This window comes from Sciurus carolinensis, chromosome 4, assembly GCF_902686445.1.
Source record: "Sciurus carolinensis chromosome 4, mSciCar1.2, whole genome shotgun sequence".
In the NCBI taxonomy this organism is placed as follows: Eukaryota; Metazoa; Chordata; class Mammalia; order Rodentia; family Sciuridae; genus Sciurus; species Sciurus carolinensis.
In genome coordinates this window covers 118,274,970-118,299,559 of record NC_062216.1, presented here as the reverse complement: position 1 = coordinate 118,299,559, position 24,590 = coordinate 118,274,970, and the positions used below count along the sequence as shown (strand labels likewise).

General features: G+C 37.8%; 1 pseudogene; it reads left to right on the top strand.

Moving 5' to 3' along the window:
• LOC124982926 (AP-3 complex subunit sigma-1-like) overlaps positions 1–24,268 on the top strand; it is a 57,942-nt pseudogene extending 33,674 nt beyond the window's left edge.
• Positions 24,269–24,590: the final 322 nt, after the last annotated feature.

Genomic DNA, 24,590 nt, shown 5'->3' with positions numbered 1-24,590 from the left:
GAGAGGGGTCCCGGAATGAGATACACCCTTCTGGGGTAAGACTCCAGTGACCTAATTCCTCTAATTAGATCCCACCTCCTATAACTTCCACCCCTTCCCAATAACACCATCAAATTATGAATCCATCAATGGACTAATCCAGATGAGATTGGAGCCCCAATGCAATCATCTTTCCGACGTTCCCACCTCTGAACACCGCTACGCTGGAGATCAAACCTTCAACACACGAGCCTTCAGGAGACAGACACTCCAGATCCAACCCATAACAACCACTGGGCTGCATCCCAAGCTGCTGCCTTTTGGCAAATGTTTACATGTCTATTTACATGTTTAAAAATCCCCAAATTTAAAAATAAATGCTCTTTGAACTTGCTCTCTAAGGTGCCAAATGCAAGTGGGTACCTCTTTATGATGAGGACTAAGTTTAACAAACAAACAAACCTTTGCCTTCATTTTTTTCAATTTTTAATTTTTTTATCTTTTTATTTATTCTAATTAGTTATACATAACAGAGTGCATTTATGCATTTTGATATATCATACATAAAGGAGTATAATTCTCATTTTTCTGATTGTACATATTGTAGGATCACATCAGTCATGGAGTCATATATGTACATGAGGTAATATTCTCTGTTTCACTCTACTCTCCTGTGTCTTCTCTAAGTGAAAGCTTTACTTGATTTTTGTTGCCTGTTAGGTATTTCCTTTTTCCCATTTACCTTGCTTATCTTCAAATAGGAGAAGGATGATGGGAAAGATAGTTTACCACTGATTTGGGTGACCTGTAGAATCATTTTATTCCCTCTAGGGTCAGTTTGCTTTATGACAGTCTTGTTGCTGGTAGGGTCTTCAGCAGGTCATTAAAGCCTTGAGCTTGACTTAATTTAGAGGCATGATTGAGAGAAACCTATACTTGAGGAAAGAATGACTTCAGAGCAGCGCACTATATCCCATCTGATCAAAAGGTATTGCTCCTTGGTTCATCCCAGGGGGCCTTGAATTCATACTCCAATCAATGTGATGATATAAATGATCTAATATGTGATACTGAAATGAAGCAGAGTGATTTTATATTTTGTGAGAAGCAACAATTTAACAAAGCACAGAAAGGAAAGGACATGCCAGGGAAAATGATTCTGGCACAGATAGAATTAAAACCACTTTTTTTAAAAACTACCCAAAATAAAACATTATGAATTGAGCTATTTCAATTGCACTTGTGTCACAGGCTACATACACTCCAAATCATCAAGTGTCAGGCTGGATAAAACTTACATGCGAAGATTTTCAAATAGCAGAGGGTTATTTTAAGAGAAATTTTGCATAGAAAAAGTGAAAATTGTTTCATAATATCCTTTAGAAACAGAAGAAGCAATACTATCAACCAACATTTAACATGTGTTTCACTGAAAGCAAAAACCAGGTTATAGATAAGATAAAACACTTGAAAATGAAAGACCCACTAAGAATGTCCACACTCACAACAAAGTGTTCAATGAAACTTTTGTGAAAGACAAATGAAACTAGCAAAAATTATATCTGACCCAGAATTATAGATGTTTTACAGTTCTCACAAGACAACATGGCCTGGAGCTTAGTGAACCAGTAGATTCTTTGTAGTGAAGATGACAGAGCTGATTAGTAAAAACAGAACAATAGAAATATTCTCATAAAGTGGGAAATGCCTCTACACAATCTACTGGGACAAAAAAAAAAGTCTTTTTTATGAGTTCCCAAAAGTTGAAAAAGTTGTTGATAGACAAGAACTGCCCAAGAGATATATTACGACAATGAGGGAAAGCCTACCCTGCTGTCAGTGTCTACCTAGCAGACAGGAAATAGCAAGTAGGAACTCTGTGCAGTCCCTGGGTAGCCTCTCCTTGTGTTCTCAGTGAGGAGCACCTCTCCCATGTGGGTCCGGTATTGCAGAGGTATCTCTATGTTGTTTGTAAGAAAGACTCAGATTGGCACCAAATCTATTAGTATACAAGAGATGACTTTTCAATGTGTCAGAGAAATACAATAATAAGGAATTGCCTAAATTCAAAGAATTTCCCTGATGATGTCTTTACAATTGCCCTCTCCTTTACTAACCAGCTGATGCATATCTTCAAAGGTCCTATCACTTAGGAATTAAGAAATTTACCTGTATCATTTCAAGAAGTACAACAAATGAAGTCCATAATGAAAACATCAGAAAGTACATTTTTCAAAAAACTGTTCTTGCTAAGGATGTCTAAAAATATTTGTGACCAAAAGCTCTTTCCATAGAAAATATGTACATTTCCATCCTGCCTCATGATTGACAGGAAGAACCAATATTAATATAGCTAATTAATTATTGTTTGACCTTTACTTTTCACAGAAATTCAAAAATCAGCTTTTCTTAAATTCAAGATAAAGACCATACTTTTTTAATGTAAGTCAACTTTTTAAATTAAAGATGTACTTACTACCATTTTATTTCCAGTTAAACAATCAGATAAGAGCAGAAGATTAAAAAATACAATTTCAATATACTTGACAATCTCTTGAATTTCATCTCTTCAAGAAGTATGTGCTCATCCTCCTTTGAGCACGATACTGTATATAACATGAAAGGAGAGGTAGAGGAAAAAAGATTAAATGCAGACTTCAACTTGAAGAGGCAAAATTTTTACAAAGAAGTCCTAAGAATTTGCCTAAGAAGGCAAAATTATTAATAACATGATGTTAAAAATGCAAAGTAGTATGTCTACAAGGGCAAAATCATTTGATACAAAGATTGTCTCTAACAACTGGGAGAATGACAAATAAAGGAATGATTGCTGTGGAATTAATGAGCAGACAGGCTGTTGTTCTAGGAAAGATTTTTGAACAAGTTAAATTTCAAATTGACTCCAGAGGGAAGTAGCTTATCAGAACCTTGCTTTTCTATAATGCCCTTCTGCTCACCTTTCTAAATTGTCTCTCTACTTAAGTCTCAATTGTTCTTTCACTACTTAGTATGTGCCAGTCACTGTGCTGGACACTGTAAATCCAGAAGGTAAAATACCTGAATTCTGGTCAGGCACAGTGGTGCACACCTGTAATCCCAGTGGCTCAGGAGGCTGAGGCAGGAAGATCAAGAGTTCAAATTCAACCTCAGTAAAAGTGAGGTGCTAAGCAACTCAGTGAGACCCTGTCTCTAAAGAAAATACAAAATAGGACTGGGGGTGGGTTCAGTGGTCAAGTGCCCCTGAGTTTAATCCCCAGTAAAAAAAAAAAAAAAAAAAAAAAAACCTGAATTTTATTCCCCAAAGAATGTAGAAAAGTAGATCATCTCCTAAATTCAGTGATACAGATAGAGGAGTAACGTCAGCAAGATGATGGAATAGGTGGGCCCAGGCTTCACTACTCCATATTGGAAATTCAACAAGTAACTATCCACAGAATATAACACCTTGGTGAAACCCCCCACCCAAATAGAAATAAGCCTGAGTTATAAATAGTCTCAATCTGACCACACTGCTTCTCTTCCTCCCCAAATCAGCACAGTGCCTCACAAAGAGGATTCCCCAGGGACCATAGTTTCTACAGAGGGAAAAGAGAACTGGAGAATGGAGATTCCAGTAATAAACTCATGCATGTACAGTCAGTTGATTTTCACCAAAGTGTCAGATATACACATTGGGTAAAGGACAATCTCCTCAATAAACAGCATTGGGAAAATTGAATATCCATACGCTAGAGAATGAAAGTAAACCTTATCTCACACCATAAGCAAAAAGTGCTAAGTCAAAAAGTATTAAAAAGTTAAACATAAGACTTGAAACTCTAAGACTATTAGAGGAAACATAGGGAATTGATCTGTAAGACATTGGTCTGGCAATAATTTTTTTTCTTTATATTTGAGCCCAAAAGCCCATCCTACAAAAGTAAAAATAGGGAAATGAGAGTGGGACTGCAAATTGGTGTTACCATTATAGAAAGCAGTATGGAGATTCCTCAGAAAACTTGGAATGGAACCACCATTTGATCCAGCTATCCCACCCTTCAGTTTATACCCAAAGGTCTTTAAATCAGCATACTACAGTGACACAGCCACATTAATGTTTATAGCAGCTCAATTCACTGTGGAACCAACCTAGGTGCCCTTCAACAAATGAATGGATAAAGAAAATGTGGTATATATACACAATGGAATATTACTCAGCCTTAAAGAAATTATGGCATTTGCAGGTTAAGTGGATGGAGCTGGAAAATATTATGCTAAGCAAAATAAGTCAATCCCAAAAAAACAAAGGCTGGATGTTTTCTCTGATATGCAGATGCTAATTTGCAATGGTGGGGGCTAGGGAAGAATAAAGGTACTTTGGATTAGACAGAGGGGAGTGAAGAGAAGGGAGGGAATATAGGGTTAGGAAGTATAGTAGAATGAATTGGACCTTATTACCCTATGTGTATATGTGATTACATGACCACTGTGATTCTACATCATGTACAACCAGAAGAATAAGAAGTTATACTCCATTTATGTCTGATGCGTCAAAATGCATTCTACTGTCATGTATAACTAATTAGAAAAAATAAATAAAGTTTTATCACTGCGCATCCTGTGTGGGCAAGGGAAAGGGTTCCTGCAGAAGAGAGGGGCTGGCTGCAAAATAAAAGCTAATGAATTTTATTTATTTATCAGAAATAACAACAGAAGACAGAATTATCTTTGAAGCAGGAGCATGACCCATTGAGCTATCCACAAGGGACTGGCTCTAACAATGGAAGGAGCCCACATTTGGTTTATTTATAGCCACACAGAGCAAAAGGGCACTGGTAGGAGCTTCTTCCATGAAAAACGGGATAAGGGGTGAAATTAAGCAAGCCATTTGGCTCTAGCGGATTACTCCCACATCAGGGCCTGTGTCTGAATTTCAGTGGTGTACTAAGACAGGATAATCACTTGGCTCAGGCAGTCTCGATTACTTATTAATAACTAATAATCTGGTTCCCAAGACCAGATTAATGGTGGTTAATGGCCCACCTGTGCTTAGTTCTCATACAGGTCATGGGTAGCTTCCCACAAAGTTTACACAAAAAGGAGACAACAGAACAAAGAGAAAACCTGGAACTGGCAGCAAATATTGGCAAGCCATACTTGATGGGGGTGTTAATATCTAAAATACATAAGGAAATCAAACAACTCCAGAGAAAGAAAACAATCCAATTAAAAATGGACAAGGAAACAGACAAGTCTCAAAAGAAAATATGCAAATAGCCAATAGACAAATGAAAAAGTGGTCAACATCACTAATTATTAGGGAATCGCACAGTAAAATCGCAATGAGACATCACCTCACACCTGTCAAAACAGTTATTACATAAAAAAGACAAATGGCAACAGGTGTTATCAAGGATGTGAAGAAAAGGGAACATCTGTACATTTTGGAAGAAATGCAAATTATGTGACCATTATGGAAAAATATATGGAAGTTCCTTAAAAAATCTAACCAAATAGTTACCATCTTATCCAGCAACCCCACTTCTGGGTATTTACTTAAAAGATTTGAAATAAGTATGACAAAGAGATAGCTACATACCAGTGTTCATTGCACCGCTATTCACACAGCCAAATAATGGAATGCACCTAATCATCCATCAACTGAAGAATGAACAAAGAAAACATGGTGTGCATATACACAACAGAATACTATTCAGCCTTTAAAAAGAGAAATTTTCCATTTGTAACAACATAAATTAATCTAGAGAACATTGTGTTAAGTAAAATAAGCCAGACACAGTAAAACAAATACTGCATGTTCTCATATATATGTGAAATCTAAAACAAACTCATAGAAACAGAAGGTACAATAGTAGTTACCAGAGCTAGGAGGTGGGGGATTGGGGAGATGAAGGTCAAAGGAGATAAAGCCTCAGACAGAAGAAAGAAGTTTGGTTTTTTTGAGGTTATATTGCACTACATGTTGAACATAGTAAAAAATAATGAACATTTCAAAATCACTAACAGTAAATTTCAAACTTTTTCTCACCACAAAAAAATAAGACTTGAAGTGATTGATATGTTAATTACCTTGATTTAATTATTTTACATTGTATTCATAAATTATATCATTTGGCATTGCATAAATATATACCTTAAGAGTTAAAATTTTTTAACTTAAAAAACAAAATGTTGAGGGTAGTTACAGTGTAATCAAGTTACAAAAGAAAAATGGGTCTCCCCTGATGGTTAGAATTGTTTTCAAAAGGCAGAAACTGAGTTTAGCATTGAGAAAGGAACAGCAGTTCCATAGGAGAGTGCATGAGAAGGCCACTGAAGCAGAACCACCACACAGTTTGATGCAGAAAAGATCTTGGGCTTTGAGAGAGCAGCAAGGAGTTCTGTGGGATTGGAGCTGGCTGCCTAGGCCCAAGAGCAGAGAGAGCCAGGAGAAGTCTCTGTAGGGTTCTGGGGACTGCAGAAGATCTGCAGAGAAGTCAATCTGACTGGAATGAGAAGAAGTTTATTTATTTTCATATCTGTTTCTTCCTTAACATTAATATATTTCAAAAATAGCTATTTTATTTATTATGATTATTATCATTATTATTATTGCATTTATTCATTTTTGTTTTTACTCCAAGAATTGTTATCCATTTGGTCTGCAGAGATCCAAGGAGGAAAATAATATCAGATATTCATATTTTACTGTTTGGTATTGTTCTAAAATTAATCTTCATGAGGGCAAAAGAAGCACATATGTATTTTTATGCGGGATATTGGCTTGTGGTACTAATTTCAGTTCTTAATAGGGTCATCTTTATTATTCAGAAAAGACTAATGTGTAATATTGGATAAAGACCGCATTTATTAGTAAGCACTTCGCTTAATCAGCCTGATAGTTACTATTGGCCTGACAAGTGCTTATGAATTATGGCATTGCTTTTGGCAAAACTATTTATCTGTATGACACGATATGTCACTTTTGAACTTCAACTTGACATCCATAAAATTACATTTTCATCAAACTGAAAGATCAAGCTTTCTGTGCTGACTCACTTGGGTCAACATTTTGCAAATGCCTAGATTTACCACTTGAACCATAAACCCTTTGTGAATAATTTTGTGCACTGATGTTTGATAGCCTAGGGCACAGATCATAATTTCTGAGCAGAAGAAGAGGTGTCAAAGCAAAATGCATTTCCTTTCTGCATACAGGATGACTCACTCCAAAGCGTATTCTCATCAAGTCATTTTAAAATCACTGGGTAAACACTAACTTTGTTGAGCTCCACAGGAGAGTAAACAGCATTGGTGGTGCATCCTTCATTTCTTAGAGATTAGGAAGACACATCACCTCCACTGCCAGAGAATCTTCACTGCTGTAATAGACATTTACTATAATTTAGGCTGTTCCTCTTTAGGGTAGACCTAATTTTAGATTGTTTAAAAATAAGCAACGAGGGGGCTAAGGTTGTAGCTCAGTGGCAGAGCACATGCCTAGCATGTGTGAGGCAGTGGGTTCGATCCTTAGCACCACATTAAAAATAAACAAATAAAATAAAGGCATTCTGTCTATCTACAACTACAAAAAAAAATTGTTTAAATAAGCAATGAAATAGAAATTTCAGGAATAATCAAAAGAACTGGAAATGAATCCAAAGTCATTCTCTCTATAATTCTCTACTCAAAACAACTTAAACAACATTCAGATGTTACCACTCTTGGTTTAACCCTCTGTGAATTGGTTCTTTTGTAAATATGAACAAGCAGATTTGGATGTCCCACCCTAGCAAGCAGACATAGAGAGTTTAGCCCTCAGACAGATACCTGCTTGAGGAACTGATCCAACAATGCCCATTGCAATCTCCTTGGACAGAAATTGTGGGCCACGATGAACTCACCATAACTCGGTGTCCCCATCAACAACTACTGAATGAATCAGGCTTCTCACTCAACTAACCATGTTAAAGACAAATCCAGCACCGTATTTGAAACAAGATTTTTTCACAGTAATTTTGCAAGAATAACAAAGGATGTTTGAGGCAATAACATAAACTTTGTCCTCTGAGAAAGGTGCATACAGTTTTGGTGATATTTGTAAAAGAATAATTTATTAGCTTCAAAATTTTCCCAAGAACAAGTGAGAGAAACATTAAATGTGGTGATTTATATGGCAACTTTACTAAGGGCTCCTGGAACAAATGGAAACAGAAGTTCTGGTTGCATGTAGAAAGTTTGGAGGCAAATCTTTGGGAAGTACTCTGCCCCAGGAAGCACCCTGAATTAAAATCAGGTTGACAGTATTGACTGAGATGACTACAGGTAGAAGAGAAGGTGCTTGAAATTTTGGAGTTATCTATAAGAACCACTCAGATCTTTAGGATGATAATGGTTTATTAGGAAAAGGTTGAACATAGTGACAACCATTCAGCACTTTGAGAATGCCTCATGGGCGATTTGTCATAACCAGTTTGTGTGATATGGGGATAGATCTTGCAGAATCTCAAATGTTAAAAGCCAAGCTTCTAAGTTAGGTGATTGAGAAAAACATGTATGACTTGAAATACTTTCTGCTGCAAGTAACAGAACATTCATGAGACGTGGATTAAGTAGCAAAGCAAATTTATTAGCTCCCTTAACTAGAAAGTCCAAAGAGGTCTTTAGGACTGACTTGGTATCTCAGTTCAGCTATTTTACAAAGCACCCAATTTCTGCTCATCTCTCTTCTTTGCCTTTCCCAACATCCACTTTATGAAAGCCCTAGCTCCCTCATCATCACAAGGAACTTTCAGAGCAATGGGCTTCTTTGTTCAAGCTCTAGGGCAAAGAGCAGATTTCTAGGTACCACCCACAAACATCAGGCACACGCCCTTTCCAGAAGATTTCAGAAACATCTCATTGGTGTGAATCCTGTACCTATCCCCAAAACCAACCAATGTGACTAGTAACCAAGGCAAAGATCTTATCAAGTTATAGACTTTAAGTGAAAAGGCTAGGAAATTTTCTCTTCTGGCAATCTTCTATAGCCCTTGACTCAATGGTCTTCACCTTGGACCTGTTTCCTGGGAAGGCACCACTAACAGACTTCCTCCCTAAAGGTTCCATTTCAGATGCATCTTCATGAGAGAAGTTACTGCTTCTGCTCTCAGCAAGAACTGCATAGTAGGAGGTGCCTGAGAGGAGTCTGGAAGAACCAGACTCCCCTGAACTCCACCCTTATCTTACACTGAGTCGTTTTCTTCCTTGCTGTTGCTTGCACTAACTTTAGCTTGCGAAAATATTATTCAACCATGCTAGGCTCCAGATGGCTAGACCTGAAATCACTTTGGAAAATAGACTACTACAGAAAAAGCCTCTCTTCACAAAGTTGTGGGAATTCTTTTTTCCTTTATCTCTTTCCAATTTCAGGCTAAGCAGGCCTCTTTAGTAAGACTTTACTAGAACTTTCAAGCTTGTCAAAATACTCCAACATCTTTAGGTTTTTCTACCAAGTTACATAATGTTGCTACTTTTGTAGGCAAAAGATCTAAGTACGAAACTATAGCAAACCTAAAGTCCCATCAGCTGTTCCACTATTGGCAGTAAGAAAAGATAAGTTTCCTAAATAATGAGATCCTTAAAATTATGGCATTTGCAGGCAAATGGATGAAATTGGAGAATACCATGCTAAGTGAGATAAGCCAATCTCAAAAAAACAAAGGACGAATGATATCACTAATAAGTGGATGATGACACATAATGGGGGGTGGGAGGAGTTAGTGTTAGGGTTAGAGTTAGGGTTAGGGAGGGGGGCAAGAATGGAGGAAGGAAGGACTGTATAGAGGGAAAAGAGGGGTGGGAGGGGTGGGGGGAAGGGAAAAAATAACAATGAATCAAACAGCATTACTCTATGTAAATTTATGATTACACGAATGGTATGCCTTTATGCCATGTACAGAGAAGCAACATGTATCCCATTTGTTTACAATAAAATAATTAAAAAATAAATAAATAAATAAAAGGAACATTGCAACATTAAAAGAAAAATAATAATGAGATCCTATTGCTGTTCATCCAACTTTCTGAGTTTCATCAATTTCACTTTTTTTTTTTGGTGTATTTACTTGAAATACTCTTATTAACAATTGTAAACAACAGAAATGCTTTCTGACAATTCTAAATAAAAAGGGAATTTGTTGGATAGTTCCTCAAGGCCCATGAAATAACAAAAGGTTAAGGTCTAGACTTGGAAAATTAATAAATACCATATTAATTTGTATATGATTTCTGCCTTGTTAACAAACTGAAGGACAGTGATTCAAACAAGATAGAAGATTTGTTTCTCATGTGAGGATAAGGGGGAGTACCAAATGTTGTTATGTCTTACCTGGGTTCCTTCTCCCTGTATTTCCATTCTCTAAGACCCTCATGTGCATGGATCTATCACCAGCACCACACCCAGACTTCAGTCCATGGAAGGAGAAAGAGGAACTAAAAAGGAAACACCTTCCTTTTAATGATGTGACCTGAAAGTTAAGCACATCATCACCAGTTTGGGTGATATTGGTTAAAAACTAATACTAGTCATAGGTTCACTCCTAGATGCAAAGGAAGACAGAAAAATTTAGTCTAGCTATGTAGCTAAATGCCAAGCTAATATTTGGGGTGTTTAAGATCTCTCTCTAAAAAGGAGAAAAGGATATCAGAGAATCTGACAGACTCTGCCACAGTAACCTAGAAAGGTCTAGATAACCAAAAGGGGGAGGAACAATAGCTTGGAGCAAATATGGTCAGCTCAGATACTCCCACCCCTGAGGCAGAATACTGCCATCATTAACATAAGACATTGCTTCCTTCTGCCCAGAATAAGGTCTAGCTGTCCTTTTATCTTTTAGTCACTCACTTGAAAGCCAAGGCCTGGGCCACAGGATCTGATGTCCATGCCTAAACATGTGCTCAGATCCTGGAATCCAAGAAGTGATGAATTGGAAACCTTGCTGAATCAAGAACAAAGGACAGGCAGTCAGTGTAGACTGGTGACCTGGTCGGATCAGGAAGATGGAAGCTGATTAAAAGAGAGTGGAATGTTAATACCTTCAGGACACCTCCCCCTCCTCCTCACCTGTGGCCAGAGTCACCTGCCTCCAGAGAATTGTCTCCCCCAGCAGGGAATTGTTAATGAATACGTTTATATTTTCTAATTTTTCATGATAAATATTTTTAATGTTTTATTTTTATAATATTTATATATTTTATAATATTTACTTTCATGTAAATATTTTTTAGAAAAAAAAACTTAACCACAAAACCAGTACTAAAACCAGAAATTCTTTAACAAATTATTCTTATCATTAAACTTTGTGAACAACCTAAATGAACTGGCTGTGTATGGAGAGTAACCAGGTGGTTTCATCACAAAGGTAATATTCCTTTAGGGGCAGGAATGACAGAGCCCCAGGATCTTGTTTGTACTCAGGGAAGCAAAGGGCAGAAGAGAGTGCTAGAGCTTTGTTAGAGTTCAGTTCTTTCCCCATCTCTTTTCACATCATATCCTATCAGAGAGAGTTACTTTCACTATTGGGTAATCATTTTAACTGAGTTAAAATTAAAAGCCTCCTATTTATTTTAAGGCATTGCTGTAAGTTTCTTTGTGAGTTTCACATGCTACTTTGCATATTTGTTGATGTGGTATATTATGCAAAATACCGTCGATGCTAAAGCCTATGGCACCCTACACATGTAATTATGTTTTCATCTCACAATAGTTATAAGTATGTTGTACAAAATTCAAGACAAATTATCAACAAGAGTGATTTTTGCATTTAAATGTGTGCATAGTTTAATTTATACCTTGGTTTGTGAGTAACATGGTAGAAAACCAACAGTTTGAAAAGTAATATTTATTCCATCAAACTTGATTTAGAAGAATGTAGATTTTTTTTTAATTGTGTATACATAGACACAGTCCTATAGTACAATTTCTGCACATGCTGTGAATTGGAACGTTCATGTTCTTATGTGTTAGCAGTAATTTGGTCTAATCTGTCAAAAGGTTTCCCATGTACTCTAAATAATTAGTTTGACTAGTTAATGTGCAATTAACATTAGTAGCTTTATGAGACATTATTCAGCAAAGAATTTGCTTAGGTTTTTTTGGTTTTTTGTTTTTGTTTTTGTTTTTGTTTTTTTTGGTCTTTTCTTTGTTTTGCTTTTTTAACTATGCACCTACAGACATAAAGGGAAAAAGCATTCCTCCTTTCTTCACTCCAAGCTATTGCATGATCTCCCTTCAGGGTTTAACCACAGCAATAAAGAGCTACCTTTTATTGAACACTTACTGTGGCCTAGATATAAAACAAAGTCCTTTTCAGGGAATTGTTAATGAATACGTTTATATTTTCTAATTTTTCATGATAAATATTTTTAATGTTTTATTTTTATAATATTTATATATTTTATAATATTTATTTTTATGTAAATATTTTTTAGAAAAAAAAAACTTAACCACAAAACCAGTACATTTAATCCCCACAATGGTTCTTCCTTAGAAAAAGAAACCATGGCTCAGAGTGGGTATCTACCCAAGGTCACACAATTTATAAGTGACTGAGCCAAATTTAAGCCCTGCACTGTTTGACTTCAAAGCCCTTGCTCAAGGCAATTTCAATATGATCTCCACTCACATGAGCCCTTCTAAAAGAAAAATAATGACTCAGCCAGCAACTGGATCAGACTGTTTGGAGGGGGGACTATGTATTTTTCAGGTCATCTTGGGGTGGCAGTGGGGGAGAAGGGTTATATGTCTTTCATGAATGTTCATGTCAAGTAAAAACCTTGCCTTAGAGAAGAAGACTAAATAATTATAGCAATCCCTTGATGTAGCATTTATTATGTGTCAGGCACTGTCTAAATGTAACACGTGTTTATTTTTAATCCTCAAAGCCCTACAAGTTAGGTATTATTGTTGTCAACTCTAATTTAAAGATAATAATTTGAGACTGAGAAATTAAGTCAATTGCCTACAGTGACATAGCTGAGCTTCAAATGCCAACAAACTGGGGCCAGCTCCAGGGTCTCAACCAGCACTTGGCACCATCTTTCACAGAGACTGGGTTCTCGTGCTTAGAGTTCCCATTGCGTAAAGCAAAAGTCAAAGCTTTTGAAGTACAGCTTCACTATTTGAGGTTTGGAAATAAAACACTACTTTGCAAAGTGTTTGGGAAGGTAGAGGTAAATGACTCAATTCAATAAATAGATACTGTTTTATTTATCTTTTTTTGCTGCTATGACCAAAAGACCCAACAAGAACAATGTAGAAGAGCAAAAGTTTACTTGGGCTCACGATTTCAGAGGTCTCAGTCCACAGATGGTGGACTCCATCACTCTGGGCCCAAGTTGAGGCAGAACATCAGGGCAAAAGGGCATGACAGAGGAAAGGAGTTCAGAACATGAGAGTCAGGAAGCAGAGAGAGAGCTCTGCTCATCAGGTACAAAATATATACCCCCAAAGCACACCCACAATAACCTACATCCTCTGCCACACCCAACCTGCCTACAGTTACCACCTAGCTAATCCATTCAAGTGGAATAATGCTCTGATTACATCAAGGCTCTTGTACCCCAATCATTTCACTTCTAAACTTTGTTGCATTGTCTCACACATAAGCGTTTGGAGGACATCTCATACCTAACCATAACAGATACTCTGTTTGTACACCCATGCTCTTTTTTTGTTCAAAATGCTCTGCACTTATATTTCTTTTAGCAAGACATACATGAAAAATAAAGAGGAAAGAAAATTTTATGGTGAAGAAAATGTGATGACCATATAAAATGACTTTTTAAATATATATGAATGCAAGTCCTTTCTTCTAGTCAGATAATCTCTCGATGACTACAGAAAGATTAACAAGTATGAAACAATGCATTTGATTGCTGAGAATTAATATTTAATTCGGTGTCCATGGTACACTCTTGGGCACAAGAGAAGGTGATTTTTTAAAAAGTAAGATAAAGATAGTATAGTTCACATAGCACTTAGTTGCTGTGAGCCTTCTCTAGGGCCAGATTTACATAAGTTAATCAGTCAATTAATTCAATAATTTGACCACCTATGTTAACCCTTTTCCTATTATCATCTCATAACTTTGGTCCCACAGAACTGGAACTCAGATAAACCTATTAATCTTCTGCACATTTGAGTACCTCAGGCAGACCCAAAAAGAGAATCTCTCAATGTTCTAGTGCAGAAGAGAGGACTGGGACTGGAAAAAGAAGCCATTTAACTGAATGTCCCTTCTCCCCTGATTTAATTGCACTGCACTGAATTGACTAACAAGGCCAAAATGAGAAAACCCATCCAATTATTAAGAATCGGATGTATCCATTGGCCTTCATACACCATTGGCTTAATTTGCTTTGGACAGCAATGCATATCCAAGCAATCCAAATAGTTAAGTAGACTCTTCTACCCAGGAGAGAAATGGTCTTGTCACAGGGCTGACATCATCCCGCAGTATGAGAAAGGATGTACAGGACAAGAAATGGGGACCTCAGGAACAAAAAGGAACCCTAAGATAATCCAAAGAAATAAGAGTTCTATTTTATACTATGCATGTTTACAGAAATAAAAATAACTATCATTTACCAAGTATTTACTAGATATTAAACACCTGCTAAGTATTAGGGGATGTTTTAGTTATCTCTTTTGCTGCTATGACCAAAAGACCTGCCAAGAACAATTTTAAGAGGGAAAGTTTATTCTAGGGTTCATGTTTTCATGAGGTCTCAGTCCATAAATTACAGATTCCATTCTTCAGGGCCCTAGGTGAAGCAGAACATTATGGTGGAAGAGTGTGACAGAGGAAAGCAGCTTGGCACATGGCCACCAAGAAGCAGAGAGAGATTGTTCTACTCAACCAGGACAAAATATATATCCCCAAAGGCACAACCCCAGGGACCCACCTCCCCCAGCCACACCCTAGATACCTACAGTTACCACCAAGTTAATCCCTAGCAAGAAATTAATGCACTGATTATATTAAATCTCTTATAACCCAATCATTTCATCTGTAACTTTCTTCCATTGTCTCACACATGAGCTTTTGGGGGTTGCCTAATATCTAAACCCCATAAGGGCCTATGTAACACATTGGGACAGATGTAGTATTAATAATAAGAAAACCTAGGGTAAGGTTGTATTACCTCTGTGTGTGTGTGTGTGTGTGTTTTATATTTACCTCCTTTATTTGTAAAAAGGGATCAACAATGCTCATCTGACTGAGTCACTCTAAAAATCAAGTAAGATTGAGTACACATGGCAGACAGTACTGAAAGGACTCCTGATTTTTTTTTAAGTTTTGTTTTTAGTTGCCTATGGACCTTTATTTTAATTATTTATATGTGGTGCTGAGAATCGAACCCAGTGTGTCACACATGCTAGGCAAGCGCTCTACCACTGAGCCACAACTCCAGCCCAAGGGCTCCTGATTTTTAGTTATGTGCTTGGCTATCTGGGATAAATACTACATTTCCCAGACTTTGTTTCAGTGAAGTGTTGGCATATGAGTATATGGCAATCAAGTGGTAGCTTTCATTCACCAACCTTAAGAGAAAACATGTGAGTGCACCCTTTGCCTCTTATTTGTCCTTTTCTCCTATGACCTAGAATACAAGGCCACCATCTTGGGCCATGAGGTCACAGTCGCATGTGATCAAGCAAAAATATAGAAAGAGCTAAAATAAGCTTCATCAGGTTGGGGAAGTGCTCCAGAAATGGGTTTGCTCTTTGGAGAAAAATATTATAATCCAAACAAAAAGAGTGGTTGAGATCTCAAAGAACTAAGTCTGCTCACACTGAGCACTGTCTGTGAAAATGAAATTGGTAGCAATGTGTTGCTGATGTCCATGTGTATACCTTGCAGAATTTTAGCATCTTCTAAGTATTGATGGAATCCAGCCCCCTTGCTGCCCTCCCTCACTCTCCAGAGGAACCACAGTCCAAATTACTGATCATTTACCCTTTATCATATCACTGCCAGTCCAGTTGGCATGCACACCAATCCCAGATCAGTGTGACATTAAGCAAGTCATGCAATTCCTTCAACTTTAAAATTGGAGAGCTAGAAAATCTCTTCCAAAGCAACAGTCAGTGATTCCATGCAACAATATACAATTACCCTCCAACATGCAACTGCAATGGTCCTCACATGGCAGGGCCTCCTCAGGCCTCAGGGGTCCTGAACTTCTCACCAGAAGTTGGCACCATAGATATCCTGCCTCCTTATGACCTTTACTTTGAAAAAAACAAATCTGCTACTCTTGCCCACACATAGGTAGCCTACTTATTCTCTCTGGACTAATATTAGGTATAGCGTAAAATGGGAAAATGATGTCTTCTTCCATTTTCCCCACCTTTAAAGGCACCTCTCCTTCCCGAGCCTCAGTGCTCACATATGTGTCTAGGACAGGAGAAGAAACACAGATTTTTTACCCAAAAGCCCACCTACTGAACTCCTGCCTACCCTCAAGGGCTCAGCATCAACTCCTCTGGGTGACCTTGCCTCACCCTTTCAGATGATTATGTGCTCTATCTGCTGCTTCTCTATACATGACTCTAATAAATCAACACCATGTGATGTGTCCCATGTATGTCTCCAACTAAACTGAGAGCTGTATGAGGGCAAGAATCAAATAGTACTGATTTCTGTTTCCCTAGCTTTTAGAAAAACACCTGACATACAACAAAATCACAGAAAATATTTGATGAATAAATAAATGTTCTGCTCTAAATACTCAAACATATTGGTAAGCTCAGGGTTGACCTGACTCTTGGGTAGGTGGTTACATGACCATGTACGCTGCTAACTGTTGTTATTTGTTTATTGTAATTTGAACCACTTCCCCTTATGGAGCAATCAGTAAAGATGGAGAACAGGTCAGCACCATTCATACCTCATTGGCCTGCCTGGGGTTCCCTGGTTTTGTTCCGGGCTGTAGAATGTTCATCCTAGGAAATAAATAAGGAGGAGTCTCTCTTCAGACATTATTTCTTAAATCTTTCAAACTGATGCCCAAAGTCATTTTTTTATAGGTAGGATCAGAATGAAAAAGTTGAGAATTGTCAAACACATCCCCACTGTGACGCAGCAATTTAACTTCTGGGTTTCTACCCCAGAGAAAGGAACATTTGTAAGTGAATATTCATAGTACTTTTTATTCATGAGAATAAAAACCCAGAAACTACCCAAATATCCACCAACAGGTAAGTGAATAACAAAATGTGGTATATTCATACATAGAATTGAATGTTATCTGGTAAAGAAAAAAAAAAGAAAGAAAAAAAAAGCTAGAAATACATGCAACATCATGAAAAGAGTATGTGACTGAAAAAAGCCAGTCAAAAATGTAAATACCAGGGCGAACCAAGATGGCGGACAAGAGGGTGACTGCATCCCCAGTTGCTCCAGAACCCAGGAGTTAAGAAGGGGAAGCATTGAGAGACTCAGACCAAAATAGAGCCATGGGTGAGTCCGCCCACTGGGTAAAGCTCGGCCCGGGTGGCAGGCCCAGATAGGGGTGGCTTATCGGAGCAGGGCAGGACAGCTAGAGTCTTCCACAGGCAGCCCTGCGCACTCTGGCGCTGGGCCCCTCCCACACAGCCAGCTTCTCCAGGTTCGCGGAGCAGGCCCCCTACTGAGAGCCTTTCTGATCAGAACAAGCTCCAAGTCCTGGAGCCAGCACAGCGCGCTCCGGCCCACAAGTGGCTTCAGGGACCAGGGCAGGGTAGCCAGAGACTTCCCCAAGCAGCCCGGCCCCCTGCAGTGGGAGGCACCTTTCAAGGCTAACTTCTCGGAACAGACCGCACAGTAAGAGACTTTCTACATAGAGACAGCCACAAGTCCTCGAGTCAACAGAGAGCTTTGATCTGCAAGCAGCCTCTGGGATCAGGGCAGGGCAGCCAGAGACTTCTCCAGGCGGCTCTGCCCACTCCGGCCACAGGCTCTTTCCATGGGGCGATCCAAGATGGCAGCCTAGAGGGTGACTGCATCTCCAGTCGCTCCAGAACCCAGGACTCAAGAAGTGGAGGCATTGAGAGACTTGGACAAAAATAGAGTCACGGGGTGAGTCTCCCCCACTGGGTGAAACTTGGCCTGGGCGGCAGGCACAGATAGGGGTGGCTTATCAAAGCAGGGCAGGGCAGCTAGAGTCTTCCCCAGGTAGCCTTCCACACTCCGGCAGTGGGCTCCACCCATATGGCCAGCTGCACGGTGCAGGCCCCCAGTGAGAGCCTTTCCGCACAGAGCCAGCTCCAAGCCCTGGAACCAGTAGGGGTTAGGGGCAGCTTTCTTCGGAAGCACTGCATTATCAAGTTCCTCCAAGACTTCAGACTACTGAAGGCTGGGAGGTGATACACTGGAAATCTACTGGGACACTATAAGCCAATAGAGGAAATCTGCAGTATCTCAGATTCCCACTGACAGCTGACCAATATGAGAAAACAAGGGAAGAAAATGTCCCAAACAAACCTAGATACTACATCAATAAAACCCAATGACAGCACAGCAGAAGAAATGTCAGAAAGGGAGTTCAGAATGTACATAATTGAAACAATCAGGAAAGCAAACGAGGAGATGAAAGAGCAAATGCAGGCATTGAAGGAGGAGATGAAAGAGCAAATGCAGGCATTAAATGATCGCACAAACAACAGTTAAAAGAGCAAATACAGGAAGCAAGAGATCATTTCAATAAAAAGTTAGAGATACTGAGAAAAAAAACAAACTGAAATACTTGAAATGAAGGAAACAATAAACCAAGTTAAAAACTCCATAGAAAGCATAACCAATAGGATAGAACACCTGGAAGACAGAACCTCAGACATTGAAGACAAAATATTTAATCTCGAAAACAAAGCTGACCAAACAGAGAAGATGGTAAGAAATCATGAACAGAATCTCCAAGAATTATGGGATATCATGAAAAGGCCAAATTTAAGAATTATTGGGATTGAGGAAGGCTTAGAGAAACAAACCAAAGGAATGAACAATCTATTCAATGAAATAATATCAGAAAATTTCCCAAATCTGAAGAATGAAATGGAAAACCAAGTACAAGAGGCTTATAGAACTCCAAATATACAAAATTACAACAGACCCACACCAAGGCACATTATTATGAAGATACCTAACATACAAAATAAAGACAGAATTTTAAAGGCCGCGAGAGAAAAGAATCAAATTACATTCAGAGGGAAACCAATAAGAATATCAGCAGATTTTCAATCCAGACCCTAAAAGCTAGAAGGGCCTGGAACAACATTTACCAAATCCTGAAAGAAAATGGATGCCAACCAAGAATCTTATACCCAGCAAAACTTACTTTCAAATTTGACGATGAAATAAGATCCTTCCATGATAAACAAAAGCTAAAGGAATTTACAAAAAGAAAGTCAACATTACAGAACATTCTCAGCAAAATATTCCATGAGGAAGAGATGAAAAACAACGATGGAAATCAGCAACAGGAGGCGCTAGCCTAAAGGAATAGCCAAATAAAGGAGAAACCAAATCATGTCAAAAAACAAATATGAGTCAAATAACTGGGAATACAAATCATATCACAATAATAACCCTGAATGTTAATGGCCTGAACTCATCAATCAAAAGTCATAGACTGGCAGGTTGGATTAAAAAGAAAAATCCAACAATATGCTGCCTGTAAGAGACTCATCTCATAGAAAGAGATACCCATAGACTAAAGGTGAAAGGATGGGGAAAAACATACCATGCACACGGATACAGCAAAAAAGCTGGAGTATCCATCCTCATTTCAGATAATGTGGACTTCAAACCAAAACTAGTCAGAAGGGATAAAGAAGGACATTACATGCTGCTTAAGGGAAGCATAAATCAGCAAGACATAACAATCATAAATATCTATGCCCCGAACATTGGCTCATCCACGTACATCAAACAAATCCTTCTCAATTCCAGAAATCAAATAGACCACAACACAATAATACTAGGTGATTTTAACACACCTCTCTCACCACTGGATAGATCCTCCAAACAAAAATTGAATAAAGAAACCATAGATCTCAATAACACAATCAACAATTTAGACTTAACCAACATATATAGAATATACCATCCAACAAAGAACGAATACACTTTCTTCTCAGCAGCACATGGATCCTTCTCTAAAATAGACTGTATTTTATGCCACAAAGCTACTGTTGGCAAATACAAGAAGATAGAGACACTACCTTGTACTCTATCAGATCATAATGGATTGAAATTAGAAATAAATGACAGAATACAAAACGGAAATTTCTCCAATACCTGGAGATTAAATAATACACTATTATATGATGAATGGATAACAGAAGACATCAGGAGGGAAATAAAAAAATTCTTAGAACTAAACGAGAACAAAGACACATCATATCAAAATCTCTGGGACACTATGAAAGCAGCACTTAGAGGAAGATTTATTTCATGGGATGCATTCAAAAAAAGAAGTAGAAATCAACAAATAAATGTCTTAACACTACAGCTCAAAGCCCTAGAAAAAGAAGAGCAGACCAACACCAAAAGTAGTAGAAGACAGGAAATAGTTAAAATCAGAGCCGAAATCAACGAAATTGAAACAAAAGAAACAATCAGAAAAATTAACAAAATAAACAGTTGGTTCTTTGAAAAAATAAACAAAATTGATAAACCCTTAGCCACACTAACAAAGAGAAAGAGGGAGAAAACTCAAATTACTAAAATTCGGAATGAACAAGGAAACATCACAACAGACATGAGTGAAATACAAAATATAATTAGAAGCTATTTTGAAAATCTATACTCCAACAAAACAGAAAACCTCGAAGACATCAACAAATTTCTAAAGACATATGAATTACCTAAACTGAACGGGGAGGACATACACAACTTAAATAAACCAATTTCAAGCAATGAAATAGAAGAGGTCATCAAAAGACTACCAACAAAGAAAAGTCCAGGACCAGATGGGTTCTCAGCCGAGTTCTACAAAACCTTTAAAGAAGAGCTCATTCCAATACTCCTCAAAGTATTCCATGAAATAGAAGAGGAGGGAACCCTCCCAAACTCATTCTATGAAGCCAATATCACCCTGATACCTAAACCAGACAGAGACACATCAAGGAAAAAAATTTCAGACCAATATCCTTAATGAACATCGACGCAAAAATTCTCAACAAAATTTTAGCAAATCGCATACAAATATATATTAAAAAGATAGTGCACCATGATCAAGTGGGTTTTATCCCAGGGATGCAAGGTTGGTTCAACATTCGGAAATCAATAAATGTCATTCACTATATCAATAGACTTAAAGTTAAGAATCACATGATTATTTCAATAGATGCAGGAAAAGCATTTGATAAAATACAGCACCCCTTCATGCTCAAAACACTAGAAAAAATTGGGGTAGTGGGAACATTCCTAAACATTATAAAGGCAATCTACGCTAAGCCCATGGCCAATATCATTCTAAATGGTGAAAAACTGAAAGCGTTCCCCCTAAAAACTGGAACAAGGCAGGGATGCCCTCTTTCACCACTTCTATTCAACATCGTCCTTGAGACTCTAGCCAGAGCAATTAGACAAACCAAAGAAATTAAAGGGATACGAATAGGAAAAGAAGAACTCAAACTATCCCTGTTTGCTGATGACATGATTATATATTTAGAGGAACCTGGAAATTCCACCAGAAAACATTTAGAACTCATAAGTGAATTCAGTAAAGTAGCAGGTTACAAGATCAATCCTCATAAATCCAATACATTTTTGTACATAAGTGATGAAGCTTCAGAAAGAGAAATTAGGAAAACTACCCCATTCACAATAGCATCGAAAAAAATAAAATACTTGGAATCAATCTCACAAAAGAGGTGAAAGACCTCTACAATGAGAACTACAGAACACTACAGAAAGAAATTAAAGAAAACCTTAGAAGATGGAAAGATCTCCCAAGTTCCTGGATAGGGAGAATTAATATCGTCAAAATGGCCATACTACCAAAAGTGCTATACAGATTCAATGCAATTCCAATTAAAATCCCAATGATGTACCTTGCAGAAATAGAGCAAGGAATTATGAAATTCATCCGGAAGAATAAAAAACCTAGAATAGCTAAAGCAATCCTCAGTAGCAAGAGCGAAGCAGGGGGTATTGCAAGACCAGAAGTTCAACTCTACTACAAAGCAATAGTAACAAAAACGGCATGGTATTGGTACCAAAATAGACAGGTAGATTAATGGTACAGAATAGAGGACATGGACACAAACCCAAATAAATACATACAATTTTCTCATACTAGACAAAGGGGCCAAAAATATGCAATGGAGAAAAGATAGCCTCTTCAACAAATGGTGCTGGGAAAACTGGAAAACCATATGCAACAGAATGAAATTAAACCCCTATCTCTCACCCTACACAAAACTCAACTCAAAATGGATCAAGAACCTCAGAATCAGACCAGAGACCCTGCATCTTATAGAAGAAAAAGTAGGTCCAAATCTTCAACTTGTTGGCTTAGGATCAGACTTCCTTAACAGGACTCCCATAGCACAAGAAATAAAAGCAAGAATCAACAACTGGGATAGATTCAAACTAAATAGCTTTCTCTCAGCAAAGGAAACTATCAGCAATGTGAAGAGAGAGCCTACAGAGTGGGAGAATATCTTTGCCAACCATACTTCAGATAGAGCACTAATTTCCAGAATCTATAAAGAACTCAAAAAACTCTACACCAAGAATACAAATAATCCAATCAACAAATGGGCTAAGGAAATGAACAGACACTTCACAGAAGAAGATGTACAAGCAATCAACAGATATATGAAAAAATGTTCAACATCTCTAGTAATAAGGGAAATGCAAATCAAAACTACCCTAAGATTTCATCTCACCCCAATTAGAATGGCGATTATCAAGAACGCAAGCAACCATAGGTGTTGGCAAGGATGTGGTGAAAAAGGAACACTCATACATTGCTGGTGTGGCTGCAAATTAGTGCAGCCACTCTGGAAAGCAGTATGGAGATTCCTCAGAAAGCTTGGAATGGAAACACCATTTGACCCAGCTATCCCACTCCTTGGCCTATACCCAAAGGACTTAAAATCAGCATACTACAGAGACACAGCCACATCAATGTTCATAGCTGCTCAATTCACCATAGCCAGATTGTGGAACCAATCTAGATGCCATTCAATTGATGAATGGATAAAGAAACTGGCATATATATACAATGGAATATTACTCCGCAATGAAGAATGATAAAATTATGGCATTTGCAGGCAAATGGATGAAATTGGAGAATATCATTTTAAGTGAGATAAGCCAATCTCAAAAAACTAAAGGACGAATGATCTCGCTGATAAGTGGATGAGGACATATATTGCGGGGTGGGAGGGGTTAGCATTAGGTTTAGGGTTAGGTTTAGAGTTAGGGATAGGGAGTGTGGTAAGAATGAAGGAAAAAAGGACTGTATAGAGGGAAAGAGGGGTGGGAGGGGTGGGGGGCAAGGGACAAAAAATAATGAATCAAACATCATTGCCCTATGTAAACGTATGATTACACAGATGGTATGCCTTGACTCCATGTACAAATAGAGAAACAACATGTATCCCATTTGTATACAATAAAAATAAAAAATAAAAAAATTTAAAAAATAAAAAAATAAAAATAAATAAATAAATAAATAAAATGTAAATACCAGCGATCCTCATCTTCAACAACCACGGGAAGCCGTGGTTCTCCAAGTTCTACCAACCCTGTAGTGAAGATAAACAACAGCAAATCATGAGAGACACTGTCCATGTGGTATCTAAGAGAGATGAAAATGTTTTTAATTTCCTAGAAGGAGGATTATTAATTAATCTGACAACAAACTGATTTATAGACATTTTGCAACCCTATATTTTTTTTTGTCTTCTGTGTGGATTCTTCAGAAAGTGAACTTGGCATTTTAGATCTAATTCAAGTATTCGTGGAAACCTTAGACAAATGTTTTGAAAATGTCTGTGAACTGGATTTAATTTTCCATGTAGACAAGGTTCACAACATTCTTGCAGAAATGGTGATGAGGGGAATGATATTGGAGACCAACATGAATGAGATTGTTACACAAATTGATGCACAAAATAAACTGGAGAAATCTGAGGCTGGCTTAGCAGGAGCTCCAGCCTGTGCTGTATCAGCTGTAAGGAATATGAATCTTCCTGAGAGCCCAAGAAATATTAACATTGGTGACATCAGTATGAAAGTGCCAAACCTGCCCTCTTTTAAATAAAATATTAAAAAGACCACTCCCCCGGTAAAATCCAGGGGGAAAAGTCATCTAAGTTTACCATGCAGTTGTTTATCAAAAATGAGGAGAGTCTTAACTTTTGCTCTTGAATTTAAGTCAAGGTACTGTATAGAAATTGTGTAAAATCAGTATGGAAGTTCAATGTTGCTTTTCTTGCTCAGTGTTTTTAACGAAATTAAGTAGCTCCAGTGTGATTTTTTTTTCCTTTTTTAAATTGCATTCCTATGCCCACCTAAGGCATGCCTCTGTGTATTGGCTATTACAGTATTTTGAAAAGTAAGATATTTCTTTAATTATGTACAACCTAAGAT